This window comes from Pteropus vampyrus, unplaced genomic scaffold (assembly GCF_000151845.1).
Source record: "Pteropus vampyrus isolate Shadow unplaced genomic scaffold, Pvam_2.0 Scaffold518, whole genome shotgun sequence".
Classification (NCBI taxonomy): Eukaryota; Metazoa; Chordata; class Mammalia; order Chiroptera; family Pteropodidae; genus Pteropus; species Pteropus vampyrus.
Window position 1 is genome coordinate 1743079 of NW_011889299.1, and position 6000 is coordinate 1749078.

The window sequence follows — 6000 nt, forward strand, 5'->3', positions numbered from 1 at the left end:
TGAAATCTTACCATTTGCAATGACATGGATGGACCTAGAGGGTATTATGCTAAGTGAAATAAGTCAGATAGAAAAAGACAAATACCCTATTATCTCACTTATATGTGAAATCTAAAGAACAAAATAAATGAACAAACAAGACAGAAACAGACTCATAGATACAGAGAACAAACTGATGGTTGCCAGATGGAAGGAGTGTTGAGGGGCTGGGTGAAAATGGTGAAGGGATTAAGAAGTACAGATTGGTAGTTACAAAATAGTCCCGGGGATGTAAAGAACAGCGTAGGGAATACAGTCAATAATATTGTAATAACTATGTATAGTGCCAGGTGGGTACTAGACTAATTGGGGGGATCACTTTGCAAATTGTACGAATGTCTAACCACTATGCTGTACACCTGAAACTAATATGAAATAATATTGAATGTCAACTGTAATTTAAAAATAAAAATAAAATATTCAACAACAACAACAACAACAACAGCAACAATAATGACAACAAAACCCCACATCCTAATCATAGGGAATGTCCCAAGTTGGTGTCTAAACTGCTGGGAATGATTTGGTACATTTATCATCCATGTTTAACTGTCCTAGTTACTGAATCCAAACAAGGCTTTTACCCCAAACTTGAATAAAAATACTTCTTTCCAACTTATCCTGGAATTGTTTAGAGGCCCTTTTCATCCTCTCGACAAACTCTAATTTTTTATTCTGAACATTTCCAACATACAAAGCAGAGAGTAGTAGCATGAACACAAACATCCACCACCATGATTGAGCAATAAATAAGATTCTATCATATTTGTTTTATCCCTTCCATTTCACTTTGTCTTTCGTTGCAATATTTCAAAACAAATCCCAGACATCGTATCACTTCCCCGTATACTTCAATATGCATTTCTAAAAAAGGACATGATTTAATAAAACCTCCATGTCATTACACTTAAGTGTAGTAATAATTCCTTGGTAATGTCTAATAATAAGCAAGTCGACAATTACCCAGTTTTCTTCATAATCAGATGTCTTTTTTACAGTGGGCTTCTTCTAATCAGAACACACTTCATTAATCTAGAGCAGGTCTTCTCTTCCCACTTTTTTTTCTCCTTCCCACTTTTTGCATCATGCCCTTCGCTTATTGCAGTTGTACTGTAGAAGGACTCATATTCCAAATTTGTCTGTTTGCTCGCTTGTAGTGTCATTTCACATGTTCTTTACTTCCCATTTTTCTTGGAAGTGGAAGTTAGCTCCGAGGACTCTGTTGCATCCAGGTTATTTATTTGTTTGTTTGTTTGCATAAACACTTCATAGGTGGTGCTGTGAGATTCTTATTTCATCATCTGGTAGTCCTGCTTTTAAATACTAACATTCATCAGTGGGTTATGGGAGTAATATCCTGATTTCTCCATGGAAAATTTTCCCATCAGTTTTTCACCTAATGATTTCATTTATTGATGATTGTTGCCGGAATCAGTTATTTTCTTAGGACTTGCAAAGTGGTAATTTTTCTAAAATTATATAATTTTCTACATTTACTAACCAGCATTCTTATATAAGTAAAAACTTTCCTTCATTAATTTGGGCTATCGAGTTATCCAAAATACAGTTCATACAAGAAAGACAAGATAAAGATATAATGCTATCATTACAAATGCCAGTTTTAGAGTAAAGAATTGATGCCCTATATTTCCAATGGTTCAAATGAGGTTTTCGTTTAGACTTTTTTCTTTGCTTCTTCTTGTTCTTAGTGTCATTATGAACTCAGATTTTTTTTTTAAATAATACTTTGTGTGTTTCAAACCATTGCACTCATTATTGTTTGTTGTTCAGATTATCCCTCATTTGGTTAGTGGGAACCCCTTCAAGTTTGCTCCTGTGACTTTTTGACATGACATTAGCTGTCTTTGAAAGTTTTCTTGGTTTCTAATATGAAAAGATGTCCCAGGCCCATATTAGACATTTCCTGCTCCAGACCTGGAATCAGCCATTTCTCCAAAGAGTCCTGGTTCTTTTTAGTTGGGATGTACTTAGACAACAAGATGAGGATGTTAGGTGTGTGCATTGGTACTGATTGTCACTGCTTCTAGATATTTTCAATGAGCAGAGCAAGAAATTTTTTTCTTTGAAAAAAACAAAATAGTCATTGGCTCACATTGGTATTTCCAATTCAAAATTAATATTCCAAGGTGTTTATGCAATTTTTAAATTTTATACTTCAAAAGTGGTACAAAATATATTTTATACTGAAAATATTGGTTCCTAACAACATTTCTATCATGGCTTCTCTGCAGTAAAGTAACAAAACTAATATTTCTACTAACAATTAAACTCCTGAAAGAAGTCTAAGATTTCTTAGCAGCTCTATTTGTCCTTGGAACATTTTCTCTCAAGGATATGCATTCAAAACACTGTGTTCTAAGGTTACTGGAAATAATATATTATCTTTGAAAACTATGTCATGAATGTGATAAGGTTAGGTTTATTCATTTCAATTTGTTTTCAATTTTGAAGGATTGGTTTTAAAATTTTAATCAAAATTTAATTTTTGAACCTGTAAAACATTTTTATGTTTCCAGTAGATAGTCTGAACTATATAACTTCCATCCTGTCCCTATACCTTATTACACCCCCTCTCTCATAGATCACTATTTTTTTAAATTAGTTTTTGGTTTATCCTTCCAATATTTCTTTTTGCAAATATAAGTATCTACTTATATGCATATATATATGCATATACTTTTTTGTAATACTCATATTTTACATCCCCCCTTTCTTACATAAAGGTAGCAAATTGGATATACTGTTTTATGCTTTCTGCAAGCATCTATTGAGTGCTTATTATGTTCCCAGCACTGTGCTGAGGTACTCAGGCAAGAGCAATTCCACTTATCATCATGTTCTACTGTGTTTTTTGGTATTACAGTTAATTAGGGTTGATGCTCTTATCTCTGTCTCTCAGGAAACAGAGTTCCTGGGTGCCACCCTAGTGCAACTTATCTATCTCCTACTATCTTTCAGGGAGCACTGACAGTGACAAACACTGTTCTTCAGCATTTGAAAATAAACATATTTTTAATTACACAAGTAATGCATGAGAGCATGCACATTGTGAGATGCTCAAGTGACACAGAAGTATATGGAATAACAAGCCATGGTTTGCCCTTACTCTCGCCCAATTCCAGTGCACTTGACTGAATTAATCGTTCCTATGGTGGTTGCCAAATGGTGATTTTCTAATTCCATTATTCATTCTATAATTATTACTTCACATTCTACAATAAAGAAGAGCTTTCTCTCCTCTTTCATTTATTTATCTATTTGTTCAGATATTTAGTTTTGTCATATGGATTTGTGGATTCTTATTTTACTTAATGGGTTATAAACTGCTACATTCATTGTTTATTTTGATGCCCAAATTGTCCCAGAATTTGGTGAAGGAGATTCCTTTCAAGCTCACTTTTGTGTCTTTTTGATATGCCCTTCATTCTCTGAGCACTTCCTTACTTTCTGAAACAGTGAGATCTTCCAGGCTTATCATATACTTTTCCTGTCCCAGCTCTAGAATCAGCCATTTCTCCGATAATCCAGCCTTGGTTCCTTTTGGTAGAGATACCAAGATATGGGCACTAGGTGTGCTCACTGCTGCAACTAGGGATCATTTCTTCTACGCCAGCAGTCCTCAAACTTTTTGGCACTAGGAATTGGTGCTTCTATGAGAATCTAATGCCTGATGGTCTGAGGTGCAGCTGAGGCGGCAATGCTAGAGCACTAGGGAATGGCTGCAAATATAGATGAAGCTCTCTCACTCTCAGCTAACCTCCTGCTGTGTGGCCCATTTCCTAACAGGCCACTGGCCTATACCACTCTGTGGCTCGGGGGTTGGCGACCCCTGTTCTAGGCCATTTCAGTGGAAAGAATATATATATATTCTTTGTGTGTATGTAATATATATATCAACTTGATAGATAGATAGATAATGTATGTATATGTGTGTATGTAATTATCTATCTATCAAGTTGATCTCTGTATCATCTTAAAAATCATGAGTTCATACTGGTACCCCAATTCCAATCTCAAACCACAAGGTTAATTCTAGCCTTCCCCCTTTCCATACTTCTTTTGTTGAAATATTAATTTTATTAGGAAAGCATTTGATAGTTGTATTAACTCGTATAATCAATTATTTAATTTTAAAATGATGTGGCCTGAGATAGCAATTAAAATATGGATTTTTCATTCATTCAACAAATATTTGAGCATCTTTTCTAATTTCTAATTCCTTTCTTTGACAGTGAGACACCAGATTCTCATTATCCATGATATATTTACTTATTTGTTCAATCCTAGGATATGCATTCAGTACCTGCCAGCCCATATCATTGTGAAAAATAAAGTTAATAACTAGGGTTTAATATTTGTTTACAGTTCTTTTTGTTTTACCCCTTCAGTGTAATGTTATTTATTTGAAATAGGCTCTTTTATTTATGTTTGTCTTCCATTTTCGTTCTTCCTCAATCCTTATTGATTAATTATGTAAAACATTAACATGATTTTAAAAGTCAAAACTATATAAAAATTATACCCATAGAAATGTCGCTCCCACATCCCCTGCTCCATATTCTCATCCAAATCTTTTCACCTCATCCCTTTAAGTAATAAATCCTTCTAGTTTCTATTTTAGCCATACTGTGTTTCTTTTTGCACAAACGAACATACGTATTTTTCATTTCTACTTCTTTCTTACATAAAAGATAGCATACTGTGCTCTATTGCACTTCGTTATTTCTTTTGCACTATTTCTTAACATATATATCCTGAAAATGTATGTACTTATAAAAACATTCTAACAGTAAAATCTAATATACACACATAAAAGTACATAAAACATATATTCGCTTTTTAAGAACAATTATAATTTAAACACCTGTATAATTACCATGTAGGTTAAGAAATTGAATATTGTCAGAACCCTAGAAGACCTTTGGGTGACTTTCGTTAGTCATAGCTTCCTCTCCCTCATCCTGAATTTTATGGTATTTACAGGCATATCTCATTTTACTGAGCTTCATTCTATTGTGCTTTGCAGATATTGTGTTTTTTACCAATTGACAAAAGATATCACCAGATAAAAGATATGACTAGCTGAAGGCTCAGGTGATGGTTAGCATTTTTTTTGGCAATAAAATATTTTTAAATTAAGATGTTACATTATTTTAAAACATAATCCTATTGCACACTTAATAGACTACGGCATAGTATAAACATAACTTTTATATGCACTGAGAAACCAATAATTGTGTGACTTACTTTATTGCAATATCCACTTTGTTGCGGTCATCTGGAACAGAACTCGCAATATGTCTGAGGTATGTCTGTATTTCTTTGCTTTTTTTAATGATTAACCACCTTAGTTTAGTTTTTCCTTTATTCAAGTATAACACTCACAAAAACTCAGAAATTATGGATAACTTAAGGAGTTTTCACAAACCGAACATAAACAAATCAAAAAACAGATCACGACCAGCATCCCAGAAGCCCCACCTATGGCCCCTCCCAGTCACTTTCTACCTCAGAGTAGCTACTATTCTCACTTCTAAGGGCATGGCTTAGCTTTGCATTTAATATAAATGGAAAACTAATAGAGTATATACTTCTTTTACTTTATTTTATTTTATTGATTAATTTTATTTTATTATGTTTGTGAGATTTATCCACTCTGTTAACTGAATTTTTATTGCCGAACAGCATCCTGTTGTATGAATAGACCACAATTAAAAAATATGTTTCACTGGCATTGTTGGGAGCTTGAGTTGTATGTATATAGCTTGTAAAAGCAGGGAAAAAAATAACCTGAAGATCATAGCCCCGCAGTTTAGACAGACAGATGAGGCAGAGAGTTGCTGAATAAGTTCTCCATGAGAGTTATACGTGTGAATTTATGGAGGATAGACGTTTAGATTTGGAGATGAGTCATGAACGATGAGAAGATAGGATCTCCCT